This window comes from Thermobia domestica, chromosome 13 (assembly GCF_964235325.1).
Source record: "Thermobia domestica chromosome 13, izTheDome1.hap1.1, whole genome shotgun sequence".
Lineage (NCBI taxonomy): Eukaryota > Metazoa > Arthropoda > Insecta > Zygentoma > Lepismatidae > Thermobia > Thermobia domestica.
Genome location: NC_137466.1, coordinates 49,218,550 through 49,236,285, shown reverse-complemented (window position 1 = coordinate 49,236,285; position 17,736 = coordinate 49,218,550). Strand labels below are relative to the sequence as shown.

The following is a 17,736-nucleotide window of genomic DNA, read 5'->3' as shown; positions in this document are numbered from 1 at the left end:
TACAACACAACTAAGGTCACGCATCTAATGTCACTGACTCTGCACACGTCTAGCAAATAGGCAGGAGTACCCAGTGTGTAGTGCAGAGTTGATCTCTGTACTTCATCTGCATAATAAAATGCAGATCAGATTTATTAACCTATCAATATTTAAGTTAGAGTCTTGATATAAAATGTATTTCAATTAATTGCGTTGTTTTACATAATAATTAAATGGAATATTTAAATACACATTTAAATCGTGAGTACACATCAGACAGTTGAAATGTGGTGCGTTGTTGAACAAGGAGTACGAAAGTGAATCAAGGAGAACAACAATTACGAATGATTTTTCTTTACCAATTAAAACAGGGACACTCTGCACAGGAAGCCACAAGAAACATAACAGTGCAGTTCATCTAAGAATGGCAGAAGGACGCACCATTCGCTGTCACCTTGTCAAACTTCGTTCCAGGGACACAGCATTGCAATATGAGCCCCGTGGACAAGGACCAACAACATATTTGGATGAGTGTGTCAGACACAGTATGGAAAGCAGATCTTCGCAAAAGTTTTCGTACAATTGCAGAGAAGTTGAGCATGCGCATATCACTATCGTTCGGCAGCTTAGTACAGTTGGTAACGTGAAAAAGTTTTACTTATTTGACACTGGCCAAATAAGATTGTAGCCTGAAGATGTATAGTAGTTTGAGTGGGTAAGTTTCTTGCATCGGATTGTCACTTCAGATGAGAAATGGATCTGTTAGAAATATGGAAACAAGTATTACATGAAGAATAATCACAATAATGCAGATGTCAGTCATAACATTTATGAATTCGAAATGATCTTCATTACCATCATTATCATCAGCACCATGAGAAGCATCAAATGTCTGTATTAACTTTAATGCAGTATCTGGTAAGGAAGGTGGGCTTTGCCTGATCGTGGCAGCGTTCTGTGTGAACTGATGACAAGGTCTGAGGAAATAAGCAGTAAATGCAACAAATTTTCCATAGTGTTCTCTCGAGAAAACTTTCTGGTATGATGCTTCCTGTAATTATGCAGGTCTTTATTTCTAGCTTCCTGAGATATATCTCTGTAATAGTGATATTGTCTGGATAATATCTACTGTCTTTTTGCTTCCAAAATTGTTTTGTAACTTGAATTAATATTTGCATTATGTTCCTTATTTAATAAACGAATTAAAATGTATTGGTTTATAGTCATCTTGTAATCTACAAATGAAGCAAGAGGTCGTTCAGGAACAATTGGTTTTGGCATTTGTTTATCTTTCTGTTTCTACACTTTTTTCGCTTTCGTACAGGGACGTCATTAAGGGGGCAGCATAGGGCAACTGCCCCTCCCCAAGAGTTTGAGGAATACATATACTTTAATCGATTGTCTGCTAATATATTAGTACAAAACGTGAAAGTCTTATGTCAGTGGTGCTCTTGCTCCCCCTCAAGCGAAGTCTGAAATGACACCCCTGCTTTCGTAGCTCTCTTCGGTGAAGCAAATACTAGTAAGTTCTGCAATCATGTCAGCTGCATCGCGTTTTCCTTGTGCACACAAGCTGGTTCCAGCTGCGTACGATAATTCTTCGGGTGCATTTTTCAGTCAACGAAGCTACACGTTTTCTTTTAGTTTTGTTGCTGCTTGTAGTAAATCTTTTTTTGGGCGTTCCAGTGCTATTTGTTCTGAATCGTTGGACACTGGTGAGGGTAATGGTGCAACTTTGGGTTCAATAACGAATAGCTTCTGTAACCATGCACCATTTTTCCTGGCAAATGTCTTCTTGCATCTATTGGCTTGTACCCATTTTGTCTTGACGTGTGCACAAAATGTGTCGCTGCGTTTTCTGATATTCGATGGTAGCTCTTTCTCATTAGCCACTATATTTATTTGTAGGCCTAGATCTTGCTCCACATGTCTACGGGATGTTTCAAAACAACACCCACAAACTTTGAAAGGTTATTCCTGACGCCAAGATAAGACAAAAAGCATAGACCAACCTGGGTGCACAAATGCCTCCTTCCGGAGTTATAGGCTGCCGAAAACAAAAAAAAATAACTTTAAAGGTCCATAGCTCCAAAACTATGGGGCCTACTTTAGTCAGGTCAAGACTTCACTTAAGAACTAATATGTGCGCTATCCAAAAATACATGTTTCAGAATCCTAAGGTATTTACGCAACATTTTTTATAGAGGCAATTTGGCTACGGGAATATAATTTGAAGTGCTTACCAACTACGTCTATGAAAATTGTTGCGGAAGTACCGCAGGATTCTGAAATATGGATATTTGGATAGGGTACATATTAGTTGCTAAATAAAGTCTTGACCCGACTACGATAAGTCCCATAGTACTGGAGCTATGAACCTTCAAAATTCATTTTTTCTTGTTTTCGGCAGCCTATAACTCCGAAAGGATACATTTGTGCACCCAGATTGGTCTATACTTTTTGTCTTATCTTGGTGTCAGGAATCACCTCCCAAACGTTGTCAGTGTTGTTTTGAAACACCCTGTATATACACCAGTGTTTCTATTGGCACTCTCCGACTCGCTACACCAGGCTTCAAACAATGCCCAATGTGGCATTTTCAAGTTTCCTGATTGGGTGGCCATATCTGAAAAGACGAAACAAAATGAAAAGTGGCAGGAAGTGGCAAACAAGTATAGTCAAAATAAATAGACCAGCGTTTCGTAACCTTTTTCAACTTGCGGCACATTACAGGTGTAACTCGAATTCTCGCGGCACACCCATATTATATATATATATATATATATATATATATATATATATATATATATATATATATATATATATAATTTTATTATTTGTAAATATAAAATATCGTGGTATTTTTCTGTGATTACTGATCTTCTTACAGAGAAGAAAGCTCGATCACTGGTTTTCTCCCGTGGTAAATCATTATGCTTATTTTTCATTCTAATTTTAAAATAGAAAACAATTGCAATGAAATATAGGACTCGGGCTTTTAAAAATCCACTTTCTCTTTAAAAAACTATATCTAACCTTTGACTAAAAAGGAAGATCATTAAATAACGAACAAATAAACAAATCTCCTGTAACTTTAAAACACAAATGTAGGTAATTTGTATGCATGTTTGCTTTGTTGAATGTATTGAATGATATGTTAAAATTTCAAGTTACGAAAAAAGTCTGCAAAAATAAAGAAGCAATAATGGTTATGACAATGATAAATACGTTTTTCAACATTAAAAATGTACAGAAAAGTAACACAGTATGAAACTTAAAATTGTAGATTTATAGTAGGGGTTCATAGTAATGTGAAATACAAATATACATTTTCCCCTATGTCTTGCAATTTGGTTCCTATAGAATTAATAAATTGTTTCGATTTCCTCGCGGCACACCAGCGGACCATTCGCGGCACACCGGTTGGGAAAGGCTGAAATAGACTAAAGACGTAACTACACGTATGTACATAAATCTTCACGGATAACGTCGGAGGTCAAACTTTGCATTCTAATATCTTGATATGCTGCATAAAAATATACGTTACCATAAGTTATCAAATTGCGCAGGTAATGTACATGTAATATACATGAGTCTAAGCTTAAATCTCCTAATGATGCTTTCAACATAAAATAAATCATAAAATTATATAGCCAGTATAATTGTTGTGCACTAAGTATGTTAGTTCTGATGACTCTGCTCGGCTCGAAACTGCCCTTCGGCCATTTTCAACTTTGCCCGTACCCTCCCCGCCATATCATGTATTCTTATCTCACAATAAGCACGGTCTTATATTACAGACTTATCCAGGTATTGAATGTGGCCAGGTATCCAGGTATTGACTCTCAACCGAATTCATTGTTGTTGCAGTTTCGACTTTTGTCCGGCTGGATTTAGATTTGGGACCACTATGCGTCGGAGCTACATCATCACTGCGGATCGGTACAGTGCTGAATTGCATGAAATGCACATGCACAACTTCGCTTACAAGCATCCAAAAATGTTCAATACACTGAGAAAAAAATTGTAGGTGCCGTACTTAAAAAGATAGGTTACATGCGTAATTCCTGTAGTTTTTGGACTTAACGTACAGCAGACGTATAACTGAAAACGCATGTTTTATAATACTTTCTGTATAAGTGTTCCATCTATACATACTTTCCGTATGAAACAATGTAGGCGGTCAGGATCTCACATACAAATGGACATATATAACATATAGCTGACGTATATAACATATGCATGTGATATATGGAAAACTTTAGATGTCAGACATCCTGCAACGGCATGAGGTAACATCTAAGGGCATCGTCTATGTAGCATACGGATAACGTATGCTCCGTATTGATTTCAATAGTAAGCAAGAGGATTCCGTATATTTGTACAATATACCGCTGTCCGGAGAACGGATTTTTCTCTGTGTAGACGTATCCTCATGTTGCGACAAAGCTCGTGCAAATGTAGTTTGAAGGACGTTGCAGATTCTCCTTGAGTTGGAGTATGAAATCCTTCCTCATCGTTCATATTCTCCTGACGTCTCTCCCTTTGACTCTGGAAGGAAAGGAATTTCCTCATGGTCAGGCACTGCAACATGCAGTTGAGAAATTTTTCGCATTGCAGGTTATAGACTCGTCATGTAATCTAATCGTTGGCTGATGTTGGTCGTAGCAAAAGTATGTGGTTGGAGACGATGTCTTAGTTTGGTTAACCAGGTATTATATAATATTAATTTTTTGTTTTGTTTTTGGAAATAATATACTTGTAACGGACATTTCATTTGCACCAATCTGAAAAAAAAAACACTGTTCTATATAAAAACACGATTCTAATTTATAGGAGCAATAGTTGATCCAGAAGGATGAATTATATCTACATGTCACCTTGTCAACTATGCCTGCTTGCACATTTACAAGAATTATCACACAACAATAACTAGGCAACAGTGTAAAGCAGGCGATACCGTCTTTTGCCCGACAAGTGAGTCAGGTTAAATTTACTGAACTTTAGTTCCTCAACTATAGGCCTGAAATCCATTCCTACTAAAGCAGATATAACATTTAAAGTAGTGTGCTGTGGAGGCCCAGGTCCATCGGTATCTAATCCTTATCTACGTTCACCCTCTAACGTTGTCAAATGTACTCCAGAAGATGCGGACCATAACCACACTCATGTTTCTATTAGACATGACAACGTTGAACAGTTCAGTGATAGGCTATTGCACAGATACGTTTAAGTTTCTTATCCTAACCAACTAATTATTATTGGTAGACAACCATGTAATTGTTAGTATATTTAGTATTAATGGCCAATCTTAAACCTCGCTGCATCTTGAAATATATTTTCTTCTTGTTCATTTTAATCCAATCTGGCTGTAGAACAATATATTCTGGACACTTCATTTCCAAAGACAGGTTCCTGCAGGTACTATGGTTCCTCTTTATCACTACAGAGATTCTCCTGTCACTTCGCTTAATTGAGAAGATGCAGTGCAACACAGGCGAAGGAGGGGAAACATCAATCATATATATATATATATATATATATATATATATATATATATATATATATATATATATATATATATATATATATATATATATATATATATATATATAAACTGAAAGGATATGGTAGGAACTTATTAGCCCAAGGGAAACGTTTTCCGAATTCATTAGCTTAAAGTAAAACGCGAGAAGATTCTAGAAGCGTTTTAGTCTAAGTTAGTTAACAAAAAAAATGTGTGATATGGTTCTCTTTGGTTTTCTTCTTTCTCTAATTTAATTTGTGTTAAAAAGTTTCTCTCTTTTTTTAAAACAAACTCTCAGACTTCAGATGATTTCTACCCAAGGACAAGATGTTGCAGGACATATTTAATAGAAAGGCAGTTAAGAAAAGAAGGTTAGTATCTGTCTTCCTTGGTAACACTGTGATTCCAAATGAAAGGAAAATCTTAAATTTAATTAATGTCCTGCGATTATGGAGAGTAGAAAGGTAGCGGATGAGACTATTGGGAAGTAACTTCGTTGATAAGTGTGTGTGTGTGTGTGTTGATGCTAGTGTGGGCCTTATATTTAAAAGAAGAAAAATAGTGTACAACGTCTGATTGATTCGGAGGTTTTTCATAACTACAGTTATGTGGTAAGCTGTCTAAATCTGTTGATACGTACATAATCACTTATTGGAGTCAGAAGTGATATTAAACATACGCAACGAATACATACAATTTGGTAATTATACCTAGACTATAATATAGTAGACCTACACAGTAGACTCGAGTAACTTGCCTAATGAGTTGGGAGAGTAAGCTGGATAGGACGGGATTCTATAATACTAGCTCTCTTCTCCCACCCATACCATTAAAAGCTATGAATCACCAAAATTTTCCGGAACTCGGAAAATTTATTTCTCGGAATGGGAAATTTCACTTTCCGGAATTCGGAAAAAATCCGGAATTATTCCGAAATTGGCAATTTTTCTGATTTCCGTAATTTCCTAAATTCCCGGTTTTCCGAAAACCGGAATTTTCTAGATTCCGAAATTTCCGAATTCTCGATTTTTCTGCAATCCGGAATTTTTCCCGAATTCGGGAAGTTTTCCGATTTTACTTTCCGGGTTCCGGAAAGTAAAAATTCCGAAATTAGCCATCCCTATTAAAACCATACTGCTTATACCGCTCTTATTCATATTTTCGGTCCTCTTAGGCCAATGTTTCTTATGTAATATTATATATATATATATATATATATATATATATATATATAGTCTTTAAAAAATTACAGAAACAGGAATACCAAGAATAAAAATATACACATTTTAAGATAAATTTTATTATGTATGACTAAATTGCAGGAAACGTAAAAGCATGTACACTGTACACGCAACGGTAATTGTACATACAATTATAAAATAAATAAAACATTAACGTAAAGCGTAGCCTTAATTCTAAAAAAGAAAAAGAAAATAAAAATTATTGTATTGTTCACCGAAAATAGTTACAAATATGAAAAGATAGGTCTAATGGAAGAAAAAGTCAAAACTTACACATTTGAGTTTAAAAAAGCCCTTGATAGATGACTATTTCTCCTTGGTGTAGTCGTGTTTTCAAGACGGCCAGCAACTGGATAACAACAAGAAATTCAACATAAGGCTGCAAACTATGGAAGTTGGCAGCAGTGCGAACTATCAATGAATCTAACCGCTCTGGATAAAAGGTACTAAATTATGAAATGAAAATTAGAAACCACCCAACCGCCGCTGATCCCAACTACCACTAGTTGAATTTTCAGACACGGAATACAAACGAAATTTTCGACTAAATTTTGCCTTGCAACAGGAACGCTGCTTTGGAATCCAAACGTGAAACATGTATTTCGTGTGTAATTTTCCGCACTTTCCCCCTGCGCACCTATACGCTTTGTCGTTCAAATCATTACTGAAGCTGAAGTGAAAGCATTCCGTATGACTATTTTGCTGCTTATGTATTGCCTTTATACATGTTTTATGCTATTTTCTTGTAGAGAGTATCCGCTATGGCTCGAAAAATGTTCGCTTTTATTTAAGTATTATTATAGTTTCTTAATATTTTATCATTTTTATTCAAGTGTTGAGATAGTTTGTTAATATTTTATCTTGAAATCTAGTGTATTTACTATTAAAATTGTTCGAGTTCATGGAACCCAGAACGGATGAATCCAGTCTATTATTTTGAAAGAGAAAAATTTGTCTTGAAACTGGAAGAATTTGATCGAACATGGTTTAGAAATGGATATTTATATTTCAAAGTACGACATCAAGTCACGAAGTGACGCTTATCATTGCCTTTCCCCAAGTTGCTCAATTATACTTTATTCGAACAATTATATTTTGTTATCTGAATAAGTGTACTTTATTCAAACAATTACATTTTGTTATCTGAATAAGTGTACTTTATTCGAACAATTACATTTTGTTATCTGAATAAGTGTACTTTATTCGAACAATTACATTTTGTTATCTGAATAAGTGTACTTTATTCAAACAATTACATTTTGTTATCTGAATAAGTGTACTTTATTCGAACAATTACTTTTGTTATTTGAATGAGTATACTTTATTATAATAATTACATTTTTTGTTATCTGAATAAGTATATCTTGCTCGAACAATTACTTTTCATTATCTGAGTAAGTATACTTTATTCAAACAACTACTTTTTGTTATCTGAATAACTATACTTTATTCGAATAATTACTTTTTGTTGTATGAATAACTATACTTTATTTAAACACAGTATTTATTAACTGAATAACTAGGGTATATACTTTATTCGAACATTATTTTTGTTATCTGAATAACTGTACCTTATTCGAACAGTCACTTTTTATCTGCATAACTATATTTTATTTAAACAATTACTATTCAGTGGTGGCTCTAATCTAGCCAGACGGGAGTGCAACACTCAATAATTTAGATCCCATATTTTCCCCTCTGTACAGAGAGACATATATTGCAAGCGCTAGCTCAAAAGCTCCACAAAATTTGATACATTTATTCAAGATAGCAACTGTCTTTTTTTTTCATAACTTGTTCATTGTGCTTCTTCATATTAGTTTAAAAGCACCGTCAAATTGTTGTACGATATGTTTTTCCGAAAACTAAACTCTAATATAACATTCATGTGAAGCTGGAATTTTTGTTTCGCCATTTTTTGCTTCAAATAACTTAACTCACCAACGCTCATATTGGTCCAAGTTCCATTTTCTCAGAAGAGAATGATTTTTCAAGTTCCTTAACATGATTCACATCGCCATTTGCTACGAACCTCAATGTGAACAAGAAAAATAATCTAAAAGTCACCACTCAAGCTTCCATGTAAACACAGAAATTGTTTTCACTAAACTAACAGAAAATAATCAAATAATCATGATGTAAGTGTCAGATATAAATATACTTTAGAGTTTCCTCATGGCTATGTGGTTAGCAAATGTATTTTCGGCGCAAGAGAGTGGCGTTCAGTTCCCGACGGAAGCTCATGTGATTCGAATTGCACGTTGAGCTGTAGACAACGTTGGTGTTGAAAGAGAAGTTAAACTGTAATGTGATGTAAACATACTCTAATACACTACTTGATGGGATACATTCCGTAGTGGTTTGCATCAACGCAAAATTTTGCTTTTTACTTTGTGATAATCGGCATACAATTATAATTGATTTTGTTTAAGGGGTGTGTTCCGTTACACTCCACAAGTTTTGAGAAGGGCCATACGGAACAAGGCTCCAGACTTCACATCAGTACAAAATTTTCCGTTTAAGTAGAAATTCCCACCTACACTTGATAGCACTGAGAGCAGAAAACGTGGCAAGCGAACCTCGACATTTCTCCGAAGTAATACAAACGAGCATGTGCAGAGTCAGAAAATGCGAATTACTTACATTGAAACGTATTTATGCTCTCTTGCCTCTGTTCCGTCCAGATCCTTAGAGCTTTCAGTGCTAAAATGTGACAGTCACTATACAGAAAAACAAACAGGATTCACATTTACCCGATGCACATCAAAAATCGCAGATTCATCTAAAGAGAAATTACACCCTATGAAAATTATTTTAGAATCAATTATATATTCTCTAATGAATAAAAATAAATACATTAATTAAATTAATAATGTAGGTGTGCACATGTGAATTTGCGAATATTTGCGAATCACCTCTGTTGCTATTTGTTAACCGAATAACAATCCTTTACTTGAAAATTAACAAACTTCAAATGCTCATTTCTGTTTCTTTTAAAATGTAGATTAATGTGTGACTATTTTTTGTCAAACAAAACATTTTATTTTGTACATTTTAATTAGGAAACTTATTTGAGGTTGTCCAATGTATCTTTTCCAGTGTACGCTTTTTGTTCCGCGTTACAAACGCAACAGAAAACATTGTTAATTTTGAAATATTACAATACAAAGACGTTGAGGGTCAGATTGGCAGATACAACAAATCTTCACTTGATGTAACAAGTTTAACGCTGTATACAGTAATAAAAGAAGTGTGTTTGAAACCAAGCCACATTCCATCCCGATTTAAATAATGGGATCTGTCAATGGAGATGTGTATAAATAAGCCGAAGTATACTTGTTATTGTAGCGTGTAATGGACAATTTTAATAACGAATGTCATAAACTGTATCAGAGCCACTTTAAACTAACTGGTGTAAAAGGGGATACATATGTAACACTATATTATTAAATGACCTTGTGTTATATTTATTCCCTTTTATCTATAGCCACAAAGCTCTTCATCTTCTTCTTTCTCTTAGATTCAGCTGCCAGATCCTATACTTTTGTCAATGTAGTCGTAGTAGACTTTTAAATCTTATAAGGTATCGCATTTGTCGTTTACATGTAGCAACCAAAAATGGAAACCGTACAGACAATGTTATTTAATATATTTTTTTCAAAGTGGTCCGGCACTTTCTTATCTTATGTTATCTGACACGTTAATCTCTTGGACTTATTAGTTCCAGCATAATAATAATAATATATAAAAAAGGAACTCACACAGGAATGTAATTTTCTATTAACACTTTTTTCTTTTCTGTAAGGAAAACGTAGTTGAGTATCAAGGACTAAATGAAATTGTGAAACATGATCTTCGTTCTCGTGTCTTACTTAATTTCCCATCAACCCATGGCTACAATCTTCCATAGTGTGAGTATGGTTCACAGTAAAATTTGAAGCTAATAATTCAACTTTATATAAATATACAAGAATAAAGAACTTGAGGGTAAACAGAACATAACATTTCTCCTGAATCCACACATATATTCAAAATGTTACAGATGTTACTTTTACAAGTGATCAATTTTCAAAATTTATATGACTATCTTTCAACCACAAATTTATTTCACAACTTTAAAGTCAGTTTTCATTAAAAGCTGTGCCACCGGGTTGTCACCCACGGGATATAAAGTTTAACGCACAGAATATCTAAGATCGAAAACGCAAACAGAATATATCAAAAAGAAAAGAAGTCTTACAATTTGAAACAATATGTTTTCTGAGTATATAAGATTTTTACATGCAGAGACATATTTCTTTTATGTTAATAACGAAGTAGAAGCATATTAGATACGTCATTAAAGGATTGCCAGCAGCAAATAACACGTTGTCTTATTGGGAACGATAAGTGTTTATATTTTAAATCCTGTTAAGTGAAAACAAGATGCACAATATTGAACATTGCTGCTAATTCTCAAACTTATTATAAAATTTATATTAAGGACCGCGTTGGTTCAGTGGTAGAGCGTTCACCGCTGTTGCTAGGGGTCCCGGGTTCGATCCCAGACCCCGCCAAGTGAACTTTGTGGTGAACAAACACCGTGTGCGTGGGTTTCCTCGGGTTTTTCCTGTTTCTTCCCACTTTCTTCATTCCACCATTTCATTTATTTCTCATCTTCACCGTCTCCTTTAGCCTAGCCGGTATAACCGTGGGACGTACAACTCAAAAATTTCATTTTATTTTTATATAAAATATTAGTTATATTTTCCGAAAGTAAAACACCTAAAAATCTTGATAAGAATAAATGACTAAATGTTACAAAATTTCATTTAAAAATTGTTCACTAACTTGCTTCAGAAATGATTTTTTTTAATCAAATATTTAATCCTAGTTCACATAAGAATTAATATCTAACCAAAATTTAATTCTGAAGTGTATGCATGGAATGCAATGTTACTAGCATAATGCTCGTCGTTTTCACAGGAAGCATAAAGTTAATGGATAATACTTGGAAAGTATATATGAACATATTCTGGTTTTCAAGATTATCTTTTGTTGCAAGTTTCATTTCCTTTGTGTTGCGTAAATATCTCACAACAATTTCCAAATGACTTTTCACATCAAGATCGAGTAAAAACTTGTCATATCTCAAACTAATAGTTACAGTCAATTCATGCAAATTGTCAGGCACAGTCTTTATAAATAAAAAATCGGAAGTAAGTATATTATAGAAATTATCTCTATTTTCCCCATCAGAAGCAAAATTCGAAATTGCTGAAAAATATGTTAGCACATCTTTAATGAGAAGCCCAAGGTCTATTTTCATTTTCCTAACTTCAGGGGCTCGTGAAATGCTCTATTCTTGGCAAACAATTTGAACCTTTTGTTTCCCTCTAGGATGCAGATTTCATTCAAAGTGAAATTATAAAAATCCAGCTCGATCCACGTGCTAACTGTGTTCAAATATTCATTACAAATAGTTTTTTTTTTTTTTTTTTTTTGTCATTTTGACGTGAAAAGGTGATTACGTCTTTCTCATCTTTATATATGTTGATTAAGTTACTACTTTTTGACACATAAATATTAAATTATTGTCATTTTCAGGCGATTGGATTAAATTGGTGGTAAACTGAGATCGAATCTGCATTCGTAGATTCAGACTACTAACCCTTTTGGGATTTTTAAGATAAATTTTAGACTTTCAGTCAAGCTCTTACTGCATCATCACTATTTATTCTATGATTTTGTGTCATACTTCATTCTCTTAAGAATAAAGCAAACTTCCAAACGATACCATTCACATGTTCGTATCACATAAATGAAAAGGGAAATTCGAGGAAACTGGGGATTTTTTTCTGAAAAATCCCTTTTTCTTAAGTTTAGTTCCCTCTGAACCGATCCTGTGTTAACATACAGATCTCAAAATCACTTGAAAAATACTAAGTGATGTACTCAATGGTCTGTTTGATGGTCATGTCGATTATATATATATATATATATATATATATATATATATATATATATATATATATATGTGTGTGTGTGTGTGTGTGTGTGTGCGTGTGAGTGTGTGCGCTCTTGGATCTCATAAGACCTTTCAGACAGTATTTGCGAGGGAACAAAATAAGCCTTTGCGTTGTACTTTTGAAGGCCAAACAGATAACGTCATGACCCCCACCAACTTGACGAGCTTCTTCTCATAACACATATGACCTGTTTCGCAATGCATGTAGACTGAACATAAATTATCCGGCAGTAATATATGTTAAATGAGAGTTTTAAAACAATACACACATATCTTATATACCATAAATCCTGAAAGGATTAATGACAACATCATGTTAAATGTCATTGTTCGTTATGTCTTCTGCGTTAATACCTTCTTAAAATGAAATTGTCTCTAGCTTATATGTCTTCATCTATTGAAAGTGTTATTCCTATCAACAGCAACTAATGATAGTACAAAAGAGCTAGATTAAGTAAGAATCTAAAAAAATTCTTGTACCTTCTATACTAATAAATGATCGTTTTCTTCTGAGGCATAACATAGTTGAGATTACTTATCTTCAGATTTTTCATTAATGACATCTGTAACAATGTTATAAGCTTGATCATATTATATCTGAAACAGCATCACTGGATTCAACATTGAGAAGTCCTGGACGGCAGGCTTCAAACTGAAAATTCCCTCTTTGGTCTATTAAACTGTTCCTTTTGTATTTTTCTTCTAAATTGTAATACTGCATGTTCGTTTGCTCTTACATGTAATATATGTCAGCTAGTTGCATCAAATTCTTCCTAATAAAATTACTGATCAGCCATTTCAAATTAGATTAGTTATAGACAGAAAAATTCGATACTTCCACTAAGATAAGTAGGTAATCTACTCCTCATATTATAAACTTTAGTAGCACCAAGAACTTTGTAAGAAGTTCCAACTGACGTAACAAAACGACAGTATTTGATTTCAGTCCCCGATTCTAAACAATTAGAATTTTATTTCTTCGTATTACATTTCTGTTTCAATAAACTTCCAACCAAAAAGATTTAGAAAATGAAAAATAAGCTTTACCTCAATAGCTCCAGCGATAGTATACGGAATTCTAATTCCTCTAATAGCTTATTATATTATTGCTTTTCTCTAGTAGAATATTCCATCCTGCGCTTCTGTAATATATTTAGATATAATTTAGATTATATTTTGCTATATTCAGAGGAAAATAATTATATTGTTACATATCAGATAGTAGTTTGGTTACTGCTTTTGTTTTCCTGTACGGTTAACTGTATTTTGTAATAATTCTTCCTTTTCTTTCTCAAGTACAAAATTTCACCTCTGTTAACAAATGTTAATCTACGAGTACAGATGCCTACTTATGTAAAATGCTTTATCACAACAACGACAAACGTAACTAATCACATTTATATAAACAGTAATGATTGTAACACACTAAATGAACACTTGAATAAATAAACCTCGGATTTAGAATCTGTGTTGCCAGCATAGCGATGCACCATATATATCATATCATTTATCAGAAAGAATGAAGAATGACAAGCTGGAAATGTTAATTGTCCAAGGCAAAGTTAATGGCAGGAAACCACGTGGATGTACAGCAAAACGGTGGATTAGCGAGACCCGCAACATCATCTTTTTTTTTTTCAGTGCCATTGTGTGGAAAGCAGTAGAGAAGGAGCAATAGCGGAAATTAATATTATGTCCTGCAAAAGCATTTAAGTGATATAAATACTTGGTCATGAGTTTATCGACTGACGAGAGAAGTTTCATGCTTCGAAATAAGACCGTTATAAATGTATTTTTTTTTTTTTTTTTTTTTTTTTTTACATTACTATCCTTACTGGGCACATTACTACCCAGTAAGCAAGCACGTATACGGTAAGTCTAAGTTTGCCCTTAATTTTCCTTTATAAGCTTAACATTAGAGATTCGCTCTCTGTGTGTGGCTTTGCCAAGTGCAATATGTAACTAATGCTTTTTGTCCAAATAGCTTTAACACATAAACATAGACCGGATGTAAGAATGAAGGTTGGCAAAACGCGTAAGTGTTACTTAGCCTTAGAGATTCTCTCTCTGTGAATGGCTTTGTTAAATATAAATTTTAAGTCTTGGATAACAGGTGTGTCAATTTAAAGGAGCTCTAAGGCTAGCTTTATGTTACATATTATTAGGAAGTCTGAAACAAGCTTGTAATCGACGAATTAGCAAATTTGCTATAGTCTTGTTTTAAGTCTGCAGCCGTGTAAATGCAAGTTTGTGCAAGCCTACAGATTTAACCATGAAAGCTTGAATAAGACTATTGAAAGTCTGGAATGCTATTAGGGTAGTGTGGAACCCAAACGGCTAGTGTAATTAGAAAAAAAATCCACTATTTTAGGTGAAGGACCAACTCTTTTGAAAAACTTTCTTCTCTTTTCATTTTTTCGTATCTTCATCCATAACGGAGTTGCCCTATGTCTCCGGGCTTTTGATACACCCAGTATAGCGACAGAAATGCTGTCAAGGACATCAACTGATATCGTGAGGGATATTTTAACACTGCAATTTTCCCTTATGATGAATATTTTAATAATATCTATGAAACGTTTCCAATGTAGATGTATTTTTCATAATTTTAAGCTCATTGTTGGTAAGATATTCTTGCCACATAGTTAATTCAACAAGAATAGTAAGAATCATTATACATTTTAGTTCCTAAATTATATAGTTTCCTAGGTTATTAGCTTAAACTTTCGTTACTATGCTTGAAAGAAGGAGCATGTCGAAAATCTTTGATCTCAGGCTATTGGTAACATGATTTTATTACAATATAAAGTTCAAGAAATGGCATTGGTCTCGTGCCTCTTGTTTCCGCTACTTTCAACTGGTAACCAAACTCGAAAGAAATAGAATGTGTAGGGTGTTTGACAAACCAGAAGAAAAACAAATGACCTAGATTGCTCTTTTAATACTCCTCCGGTGAACATAACAATAATGGATAGTATCATTTATGTAGACAGCAATATAATGGAAGTACTTGTCAATTCCACAAAAATGGACACTGTTATTCAGACTGACCTACATTTAGAGCACATGGAAGAACTACCAGTTACTGTTATAAATCGTCCAAATATCACTCTTTCGGCTTGGAACATGGATCATAACTATGATAATGAAAAATGTGCCTTAAGTATTGCATTTGGGTCGAAAGTTATTGCAACTTTAATGCCAAACTTCACTAACATTTACGATATTGAGGGTAAGCAGTTGTTGACATGTACCAGATTTCCTATTTTACCACAGAGTCTACATCCGTCACATCTAACTTGGCTGCAAACATTTGTCTCCTGGCACTCTGTTGCAAACATTTGTTTGAATTTCAGTTTAGAGATCAACAATGATACGACAAGTTTCTTTTGGCAAATGAGTCAACGTAGAAAAATCAAAATTATTTTCGAAGGCATTGATGAAGATATCGATCGAGTGCTCCAAACAAGAAGAGCTAACAAGGAGCGAAAAATTTGTACAACATCTGTGATAAGATCCTCAAACAAAACACAACATGCTAGTATAGAAGTCAAATGTTTTTATTTAGACAGGTTACCCCAATCTATAAAGGAAAAGTTTGCAGCGCAGTCAAACTCCATTAAGAGGTTACTATTGAAGAAAACTGATCATACAATTAGGAAAATCAGGAGACAAGGTTTCTCACAAGAAAAAACTTACGAATTAGTGGAACTGTGTCAACTGGATCAACAAAAATTACTCGATAATTTTGAGACTTCACAGAACAAGATTTTAGCACGACATTATGATCTTTTGCTAAATCCCAAGATTAGTGGCAATATCAAGGAACTAATTATAAAGAGAAAAATAAGAGAAGTGGAGTCTAAATTTCAAAACTCTATAGCCAATACTTTCGATCGTTATTCTCAGTTTTACAGAAAGTCCAAAATTCGAATCGTTATTGAGCACATTGGAAGAGTAATTCGACTATTTTTACAAGGTCGAATTTTTTCATAATTTAGTACGCTAAAGCAAATGCGAGAAGTTTAACAAGGTATTTCAGAGTAATTAGAGATATGAAAAAATGATCTATAAAATATTTGTAGTTCTTATTACTTGAAATATTTCGTTGATTCTACAAGACCAACACGTTTAAAATAGAGGCATCTGCTATTCAAACCCACCGCACATGTACCAGTCAAACTACAGTCACGTTTTCTTTAATAAAATTTTTTGCAAGGTTTAAGTTGGTATGAATTTGTTATCTAGTGATTATATCATAATATTATTTAGTATTTGAATTTAGTGTCCCTCTCAGCAGTGGGGCTAAATAAGACGTGGACTTATAGCTGACCTTGAAATCCAAAGCACAAGGGCTCCTACCGGGAATCAAATCCCGTTTTCCTCTACCAAACACGAGTACGATAACCATATACCCAGAAGGGAGCTCTATAGTTTTTTATTTGAGTTTTGGTTATCTACTAGATACTCTACAAGGGTTAGTACAATATTTAAGCATGATCAAAGTAAGCAATTGCACTACGAAAATGCGATGAAAAATAACTCATAATTCTTAAGTAAGCTCAACTCTTACTTTTTTATATAAAAATAGAAAATAACTCAAAAATGAAGAATATAAAAAATAGGTATCTACAAAATGCTATTTAAAGAACTAACAGTTGATTTCAAGAACTTTGGTATAATGCAGAAATTTGAGTGCCTGATAATTACACAGTGCTTTCGATAAGTTTCGGGAGTACCTGGATATAATTTACTTAACAATGCCAGAAAAATGTATTACCACGTTAATTTTCTAAATACATTTCTTTCCGCGTTACATATATCCGTGGGACAAGTCGTAGATTCTCTAGGAAAGTTTTCGACTGAATGCTGTTGAACGCTGCCGTCACATACGTTAGGAAAGATGCAACATACTCAAAATGCTTTATTTTGAAGGCAGATATGAGATTGGAAAAGAACATAAAGTTGGCTAGGGACAAGTC

General features: G+C 33.9%; 1 protein-coding gene across 2 annotated transcripts in view; it reads right to left on the bottom strand.

Annotated features, from left to right (window-relative positions):
* Positions 1–17,736, bottom strand: part of LOC145668131 (uncharacterized) — a 298,659-nt gene that overhangs the window by 139,339 nt on the left and 141,584 nt on the right. The window contains exon 2 of one of the 2 annotated variants that reach the window (XR_014127977.1): positions 2,463–2,605. The exons of the other annotated variant lie outside the window; for it this stretch is intronic. The gene's annotated coding sequence lies outside the window, so the exon portion shown is untranslated. Of the gene's footprint in view, positions 1–2,462; positions 2,606–17,736 lie in introns of those variants that run through there. 2 annotated transcript variants of the gene reach the window in all.